General features: G+C 42.5%; 1 protein-coding gene across 3 annotated transcripts in view; it reads left to right on the forward strand.

The window, feature by feature from the left end:
• The window catches only part of LOC122413646 (lachesin-like), a 259,378-nt gene that overhangs the window by 159,394 nt on the left and 89,803 nt on the right, over positions 1-10,181 (forward strand). The window lies entirely within an intron of this gene.

Raw genomic sequence — 10,181 nt, forward strand, 5'->3', positions numbered from 1 at the left:
TTTCTCTCTTCCCTGGAATCCTCTCGAGCTGAACCGCACACCTCATCTCGCGGCCACAAGTGAGAGAGTTGTTTGAGCGACGAGTATAAAGTGCGGCAACCTGAATGGCTCGTCACGCCGGCATTCTTCACGTTCACGACGCACCCTTCACCCTCGATGAGGAACTAGAGTCGCTTTCGCTTGTCCGACGCCCCGACAAGTCATTCCTCAAACTTTTGACCCTTCACGTACGCGCGTTTGCGTCTCTGAAGATCGTATCTTCCGTAGAGAGAAAGTTATGAAGTTGATTTTACTTTGACTGTTGACTCGACTGTGGATTAATGGAAAGATTGCATAAGCAATTGGTCCATCGTGTTGGAGATGAAAGGAAGCTTCCGACGTTGCGATTTACCGGTACAAAATGTTTTGATGCGAATTAATTCTGGGCAAGGGATCGGTGACATTCAACGTGGAAATCACCGTATTCACAAGGATGTGTGTAAACGCGTGCGTTCTTTTTGGTCGCGTGCTTTTTGTCCGGTCCTCTTAACACGGCTGGCTTAATTGAACACGATTCAAAGAAGGCTCTCTCATTAAAAAAAAACTTGATGAAGAATGCAACGGTTGGAGCGTGCGCGCTCGGCGAAACTGCCGAACACTGAAGTTGAAGTGCAAGCGACTGCTGGGGCGCGATATTATTTGAAAGCTCGGGGAAAATACGATGAGGGAATGAGACTGGAAGCATGACGGAATAAAGGGTAGAAAAGTGGAGCTCGAAGTTGGAAGGGAAAGTGCGAAAGAACTGGGATGAAAAAGAGGGGAAACGAAGAGGCAAAAGGAACAGAAAAATAGAAGGGGCAGAGAGAGACGTATATTTTTTTTATTAAAATCTAAAAATCTTAAGGTAAATCATGCTCGAAGGTTCGTATTTATGTCTAAATTGGATCGATTTTACTTCCTGATTAAAGAAATAATCACTTTAAATTCATGTCAGATAATTATTAATTCGAAATTGTTGAAATGTCAAAAATCGCGTTAGAAAGCGCAAAGGGAAAACACAAAGCGAAATGGATCAAGAAAAAAGTGTTAATAAAAAGACAGAAGGCTATGACAAAAATGGCCGGAGCCAAGAAGAAAGAAAATGCCGAAATAAGCAAATGTAAGGTTACAAGTGCTCGTTACCAATTTCGTTTAATCTTTAACGTAAAATATCTTTATTACCAGCAAGACAATCGTCTCGAATTTATCCCCAGACCTTCGTTATATACTTCATTGTTACTGTGTACATTTTTCATAAACTTCGTAAGAAGCGTTCATTCGTAATATGGAAAGATAAACGATTTTTTACCCACAGTCCCTATAACCCTGTGTATTTTTCTTCATATTTAAAGACGTTTATGTAAATAACCCATAAGACGAACCCCTTAAAATTTGATATGCGTGTCAGTCGACTACCCACTTAAACTCCATGTAAATTTCAAGACTTTCTTAAGAAAATTGTATCGTGCGTGATCTACCTTTACGATGGAATAATATATCGTGGATACGGACAAAAATAAATTACAAGAAAGATGAGGCTCAATTTTTTTTCGTCTATATTTTCAACTACACCAGCTCTGGCTTACTCGTCGTTCCTAATGATTTTCAATGAATAAAAGCTTGTTGGAACCAGAGTACGTACTTTTACTGTAATATAATTCATACTATTTGTGTTTATATAAAATGATGAATTGAGAGGATAAAGAAGCAAAAGAGAATAAAGAGGGAGAAAGGAGAGAGGAAAAGATGCAGAAGCTCTTGGAAGAGTCCTGCAGTACTCGGAAAAATCGAGTAAAGCTCATCTGCAGTGGAACGGGGACGAAAATGGAGGGAGAAAACGAATGAACTGGTGCGGTATAAGCTATAGTATATACGGAACGACGTAGCCGAACGAGAGTTCCGGAAGTCAAGAGATCGCCCCCTCCCCGCTGCCGTATGTTGCGAGAAAGCGTGCGCGCCAGATAGAGAGAAAGAGAGAGATGGAAAGAGGATACTAAGAGTCAAAATTCCACAGAACCACGGTACATACGGGCGTATGCGAGAGAGCACTCGCGAGAGGAAGATTGAATTGGCATCGCCTGGATTCTGGCCAACCCTTGGCTTTTCCATCTTGACGTGAAAAGCAGTTTCATCGTCGTTCGCTCGTCCTCGCCTCGCCTCGCTCCTCGTTTCCGAATTTCAAATTGACGACGACGACGACGACGGCGATGCTAGGTTATACCTCCAAATACTCAACACGGCGATTCACGAGACGTCAAGACGTTTCTATCTTTATATTTACATACGTATATCTATATTTATGTATTTATAATACACACATACACGCTCATATTATTTCAAACATATTGATAAGATTTTTTATGCTACCGGTGAAAATGAAATCAAATTTTGGCGGTCAACATAAAACTCTTTTTGTTCGTGATTCATAAAGAAATTTACAAAATCTTTTATTAAATTGATCTGAAAATTTATCAATATTTGAATTTTTTTTTTTTTTTTTTTTTAATGGGAAGACAGAAAAATCGATCGGGAGATTCGGCCGAATCGGTACTGAGTTTAACTCTGCGCAAGAGATAATTTTATATCACGACACTCGACTATGTGTTTGGGACAAACCGCTTACTGCCTCATATAGTTCGTTCCCTAGCTACCCTCTGGTTGTTCCATTCTCGTGAAAAGGCCGGTATAGAATCGTTATGGGGTTTCCGTACGACGTTAAACACCCACTTCGGTCTCTCCTCGCACAACCTCTCCGCACGTAAGAGATCAACGTTTATTACCCTATACGATCGTTCTACCACTCTCGTGTCCGTAGCTTGGATTTTCTATACAATCTTCCGCCGAAGTCGACTGTCCTCGACCATTCGACCAAAAACCTTGCTTTTTCTTTCATAGCTGAAATTACGAGCGATTCGTATCTTCCGCAAGCCCAATCTCTTTCTACATTTTCAGTTCCACCAGTTTCAGTTAATATTATTATGGAAAATTTATCGATTATTGGATCCTTTGATTTTATGGAACGGATGAGCTCGGAAATGTGATGAGAAAAAGAAGTGTTTTGGGCTGAATCACTCGTTTAATTTTGAATCAATTATTTCCATAAAAACCTTTGAATCTCTCGGTCAATGTGAATCATTTTGAAAATATTGACGCTTCGACTTCGAGTCTGTTTTTTTACCTGCGCTCTTCGGGGAGTTGGCATATTCGAGGAAATACAATGAAAACACTAGGAACACTGAAAACTCCGTAAGGACGGTTTCCATTCGTGACTTTAGTGATAATATACAGCAGCGAGTTGGACTACAGGAACGACTGCTGAGGACCAAAGGTTTTTAGTAATACTCTTGAAAATGTAAATTACACATCGTCGACTCAGATTCGCGAGTGCTTGGTCGAGGCTCTCGATTTCAACCCCTTTCTAAAGTGCCTCAGCCACTGGGATATTTTTCCTTTGTTCGACTCTAACTGGATCCCTCGGAAGAACTTTAAGAGAGGATTTCTCGATTTACCGGTATTATTCCGATACCGCGAGGTTGGGCCAGGACTTAATGTTCAAACCTCTCGATATACGTATATGTAAATGCACTTGGAAACACAGTTTTGTGAAGAAGATTGGGTTGTTTCAGTGTGGGCTATGAAGAAACGCTAGATACGACCACAATGCAAAGATTCCAGATAAGAGAATGTGTTCTAAGTACGAAAATCCGATCTTTTTCCACTTCTATTTTCCCTTACATTTTTCCTTCCCTCAAATCGTCTTTTTTCTATTCCAACCCCCCAAAATGTTTCTGGATGCTTCCGGGCTAATTATTAGCCCGAAAACTCTGCAGAATCGTTAAGGCCTTACATACATTTGCAGCGGGCAAAAAAAAGCCGTTTTCTTCATTTTTTTTCGACAAGAAAATAAATTTTCGTGTACTGGTACAATCTTTTTCATCAAGAAATTTCTTAAAATGGTTCCAGCTGTATTCCAGTAGCACCTTTTTTGAGCATCAGTTGCGGTTGACATGATATAACTAAAAAACTTTTAATCCAATCCATACCGAATTTGCACCACTTATTTATTATAATAATAACTCGGGCTTGGACGAAGGATTTGTAGAAATTTTGATTTAAAAAAAATGGTGACAGTTTTAACAAAAAATTCATTTTTTGAGGTGCTAAATTTTCGGTTTTTTGTTACAATTTTTGTTTTATCCAACAAAATACGAAATCCTCAGTCCAGGCCCTAGCTATTATTATAATAAATAAGTGGTATAAATTTGGTATGGATCGGATTAATAATTTTCTAATAATCGTGTCCACCGCAAAGGTATTTTTCAAAAAAGTCAATCCTGAGATAATCGCGTTTAAAGATTCGAGTATTAGACGACCGCGTTACCAAGCGGTCGATTGAGATACCCACAGCTACAAATCCAATGCTCCGATCTTTATGAAATTTCGTGAGAATATCCTTCAGACATTCTACTTAAAGAATATCTAATAAAAACAATTTTCAATTTTTCCGCTCATCACAAGTGTACACAAGACCTTAAAAAATGGAGTAAACATAATTCCCGTAAACATTTTCTGTCGGTGACTCCAAAGCGGAAGAATCGATGACTTCCCCGAGTCACAAACCGTAGAAAGTGTAACTCAACCGAATTAGGATTTAAATTTAAACTCGTTCGAATGTCGAGTTAATTCGTTCCCTCATGGACCTTCTTGGTTCTTTCTCGAGTCAGTGAGCCGAGCAAAGAGAAAAAAGCTGCCAGCCGGTACGTCGCGAAGAAGGTCACACAGCAGAGAGTATTCTCTAATCAAAGAATCCACCGCGATGACGATGAGCAAAGGCAAAAGAGTGGGGGAGTCTACGTGATAGTACTACGTAGGACAATATAACAAATATGTTTTGCACGTCAGACCCTGACTGTAGCTCTTGTTGTGGTCTCGTCATCGTTTTTGCTCGCTCACTCTCCCTCTCCCCACTTTCAGCCCCCATTCCCTTGCCTCGTTTACTGCACCGTCTTCATCATCATCCTCCTCTCGTCCTCTCATTCTTGTACTCGTTGACTTCCGAATGAGAGAAGGGACGGTTCGTTATCCCCGATTTGCTTGCTCGATCCAGACCGGAATGGGTAATGAAACTGGGGGTAGTTCGTAGAGAAGCTTGTATTATTAAGATGCTACCTGTCGTAGGGGGTCGAATTGGTCCGTCACCAGTAGCGATGTCTATGAGCCAAAATTTTCGCTGCTTTGTTACCAAGCCTTTGTTATACCGTTGGACTTAAACCGTGTCATGACTCCATCACCGGAGTGTTACCTTGCGGAGCGAAGCACTTGTAGATACTCGTCCACATTTCCAGCAAAACGCGGTGTAAAGCGCTCTGTTAAATTGCCCGAAATTATACCCGCGCGAGTGAAGGAAAACGCGAACATTTTCAGCCTCATTCCTCAATCATCTTGAAGTACCTTTTTCGCCCTCAATCGTTCCACTCATTCGGGACGATTGGATCCCCCTTTCGACCACTGCTCAAAAGACCTCTCTACAATTTCCGACGAGTTTTTCACTGCGTTCGAACCAAGAGAATGAAAATTGACTCAAATTCCTCAACAGCTGAACAACAATTTAACAGCATGTTCGAGCAGACTGGGCAAAGAGTATTTCGCCTCGGAAATGAGGGCGCTTTGCCGGATCGATGCTAGTCAAGGCATGCGACAGGAACTGTTCGAAAATTCACACGACAAATTCCGGTAATACGGGAGGCGCATTAACGAGGATGTTTGCCGGTCGCATCTCTCAGTACCTTCCTCTCCCCCTCGCGTCTTCGTCGCTTAACACCGTTTGAACGACCCCCTCCCCCCCTCTGCCCGCGGAGCTTCTATCTGTTGCCTCGTATCTCGAGATCCTTTGCAGCGTCTAACCTACCGTACAGACCAATATACGTACATAAATATCTGTACGTACTGCTGATAACTATATACGTATGTACTTAACGTGGCGAAGAAGCGAAGGGTTCGTAGAGTTTACGTCGGAGTCTCCCGACAGCAAAACCGCAAACACGCGGCTTGGCGCGGCCAAACTCCAAACCAAAGCCAACAGCAGTATGGTTTTGGGTTGAGGAACGAGGGAGCGAGAAACGTGGAGGGAAGATACAAGATTAGGGGGGACTGGGAACGACGGGGGATGAAGCGCAGAGCGTGAGAGGAAAAGATTTCGAGATCCCAATAAGAGGAAAGCGACAAAGTGTGTGCGAATGAATACATAGAAGAAGTTGACGTAGCTCAATTCCTTAGACCAAGTACGAGCACAGGAAACGTCAACTTTGTAAAAGCTAGTCTAAAGGAAGATTCTGAAAATTCCTGTTGCTCCGCGCCACCCCAGGAGCAGGGTCGGAAAGGGGACGAAGACTTTTTCAGGGAGCCACTTTCTCTTGAGCTGCTTTCCGCTCGTTGAATTCTTGTCATTATTATTACCTTTGAGGTCGCTTTTCAAACTTTCGTCGCAGTTCAAGTGCAGCTAAGAATAATGTTGAAGTTCGTGCGAGTTGCTGGAGTGGGAGCTGGGAAATGCTGTCGCTGATCGAGACTCGCGAGGAGAGTTTTCCTCGCTGCGAGGACCCTGCGTCATCGATTCGATCTTCGTTAAACATTCTGTAATGGTACGAATCTTCTACTCAAATTTCTCAGCGGAATCGGGGCTGGAACGTCGTTCATCGACGTGGCGCCATGATCGAATTATCCCATGATCGAGCGAGGCGTCGTCGCGCCGGCAGGACGATCCAGGGTCGAGGATAAAGAAAACTCGGAAGCTACGTCTTAAAATTTACCAACCAATTGAATTTTCTGTAAGAAAAATAATTATTAGGAGTAGCTTCAAAGTTGACGATCAAAGATCCAAGCCCTGGAAGAAAGAAGTTGGAAGAGGGGGGGAAGGGGAAGGGCGTAAGAGGGAAAAGTTTGTAAAAGCTTTCCCGGTAAATCGAAAGGGCAGAGCGCGCCAGACAAGGCTCGCGAACAGGATAGGGGAGTTGAAACATCGAGTTTTTACAGGCACTTAACATCGCAAACATTGTTTTATCATTTTAATTGTCGATGAGGACAAACCGCATGGGGGAACGAACAGACTTGGTATATTGAAGCGAAAAAATACCGGAAGTGGACGAGAAGGGCGACGAAAGACGAAAGGGAATTTCCTCGAGGACTGACGCGTATTCCCACTTGAATTTCTCGTGGTGTTCTTCATTGCAAACTTCAGCATCCTTTCCGTACCATCAACATCTTCGAGGTTAACTTTCAACCCATTTCGACTTCTCTTCTTTTTCTACCCGTACACAGTTGACCCTCTTAACCGCCTACAGAACTTTCTTCCTTTCCTCTTCCTGCCCCCTCTCACTCGCTCCTGCTTTTCTCACCTCTCGACTTATACGAGATTACGTTCGTTACGAGATGAGGACGTGAACGACGTTTTTCCCGGACGTCATCTTGTAAGCCTCCTGCATCGCCTCCCGCCCGCCCTTTCCAACCTCTGCCTCTAAGCTCTCGTGCTGACTTCGTTAGAGAGAAACGAACCTCGATCCACTTCTCACTCTACGAAACATTCGTAACGTTCTGCTGCCTGGTGCCAAAGCTCCAGAAAACAGTCTCAGCCCCTCTCTTTCTCCCGTAAAATATTCCAACCCGAAACACGTCCGCAGGATCAAACAATGTTCTCCGGCCGAAGAATTACTTACCATTATTCATGCCGATGTTACCAAAAGTAACGAATTTCATTTTATTAATAATTTCATTAATTAGCTACCTCGTGACGCTCGAGATTACACAAGACCAGCAGCTTGACCGCCCAGGAATAGAGGCGGTGAATGAATGACTCGACGTTCAGTTCAAACGGAGGCCAAGCAGGAGTGGCTTTCACAAGTTATCCATTACTTCGTCACAATTAGCGTGATTTAATTAAACCATTTTTCATCGTCACTTTATCCAATATTGAAAATAAAATAAAAATTCTTATTAAAGTCATTTAAACAATGAAAAACGGACAAATTTTTGACAAATTTACGTTATAAAATCCTAAATCAATGTGGCTCATCGAATAAATTTTTTCTCGAGTTCTAATATACTAAAATGCAACAGCAGATTCGTGGCTGAAGAGTTCAAACCCCGGTGAATTGGAACGATACACTTTTCCCCTGCTTCATAATCGTTTCCTTTCTCATATAATTTCAATTTTGACATTCAATCAACGCATCTCAGATCACAGTCCTCATTCCCTGGCGAATTTTGTCTCGAGCACCTTCGACGCTATTCGTCTTTCTTGCTCTCGAAATTTAAAATCCCAGCAGCAGTAAAAGCAGCAGGTACACGAAAGTCTCCTTCGCTGGCTGACAAAGATATCCATCAAGCTTCAACGCGAATTTTTTAATAAAACTCAACGCTCTTGCTCTCTCTGGAGCTTAATATTTCATTTCAGTCGTGATTATCCACGGGCCGATGATTTTTCTGGGAGCAGCCACGTTCACGAGATTTCCTCGATGTATCACAGCCTCGTGTTCACACGAATATTTCTATATTGGATGTACTTGTCAGACAGTATCGACGCGGAACCTTACACAGCAATAAGTCTACATTTTTTAGCTCAGTTGCAAAACGAAGTTTCATTATTCACTAAACGGTTGAAGCAGCGAACGAGAGCGCGTGAAAGAAACTACGACGATTTTTAGTTGACAGAAACTTAACGATCCCGCGTATTTCCTCATCGCTTGTACGAGGGCTTGAGAATAAAAAGCTCCCGACAATCGACGCGGGATACGTGACGATATGAGTGATGCCTCGAGCAACTAAGTTTCGGAGAAATTAGAATTTCCAGATTGCAAATCAAACGATCGCACACCTCATGAATGAATAATTATGAGGAACAATGCACGAGGTGATTTTTTCCGTATTTTCAATTCGTACGAACCACCCGTCATCCGGGAAACGTATGGGCCGACAGATACAGATCACTCGTAAATAAATTTGCTCGGGCACAATAAATCTGTATGAGAAAATATCAGACAGCGATCGAGGAAGATCCATCGTAGGTCCTCGATCGAGAATATAATCTCACTGTTGCTAGTAACAACGCACGTCATTGGTCAGCAGGTCACACGTGATGATCGTGTTCTCAGCTTGTGTACTGATATGCAGTGAGCAATAAAACAAAGTTGGTTTGTGCGCACTGGGTCGAGAGATATCGTCTATTTGGACCGGTTATTCGATTGTTCGACTCTCCATTCTCTCTCTCTCTGTAACTTTCTCTCTTTATCAAACTGACTGCCTAGTTAGATATACAGAGACTCTGCGAGTGAAATGAAGGTACGAAGAAGGGAAGGGGTGGAGAAATCGTCGAGTTCTCGTCGGCGTAATAAATTGCATCACTGCTTCGCTCGACGTTCTACTCGCCTAGATTGGCTGTGCACGTCGTCAGATTTATGTTCGCGTCATTGACCATTCACTGTAGCAAGCCCGAGAGAAACAGAATGAGAAAGAGCAGGGAGACCTCACTAAAATGATTTGTAACGTTCGTTTGTCGGTTCAACCGTTTCTCAATGATGTGATATCCGACTTGGTAAATTCGATGCCAACGTGTTATATATATTCGGTCCAGTGTCAAGAAACATTTAGGATGTATGAGCCTGTCGTTTATAAGGCAAAGCTTCGGTGCATGCAAATTTTTCGATTTTTCGGAGATACAAAACAATTGAATAACATCTTCATGAATAGTCGAGTGCTACTTTCAATATTTTTCTTCAGTCTTCTATTTTTTTGCCAATTATATTGCTCATTTTTTTTTTATTTTATAAAAAAAAAAAGTTTTATTCTTGAGGGTTTAATGCCCGATGGTGAGCTCAAAAACACGAGCTAGTTGGAGGAAAAGTGAAATCCTCGAAACCGTTTTCATCCCAGTCATGTTGAAATTCCGTTTCAGAAGAACTGAAAAAAAATCAAAGCGAGAGAATGTGTCGTCACTAAACAAACTGTGGGATTCGGCGATGAAAACTTTTCGGCTTTCACACCCTCGAGAGATTAACGCACGGTATTAGTCGAGGAGCCCGTCGAAATCCGCGGTGAAACACTCTTCGGCACTTTGGCACGCTGTCCTTGCTGGATGTTCGTCCCCCCCGGCCCGTTACCCTTTTTTCTAT

Source organism: Venturia canescens, chromosome 7, assembly GCF_019457755.1.
Source record: "Venturia canescens isolate UGA chromosome 7, ASM1945775v1, whole genome shotgun sequence".
In the NCBI taxonomy this organism is placed as follows: domain Eukaryota; kingdom Metazoa; phylum Arthropoda; class Insecta; order Hymenoptera; family Ichneumonidae; genus Venturia; species Venturia canescens.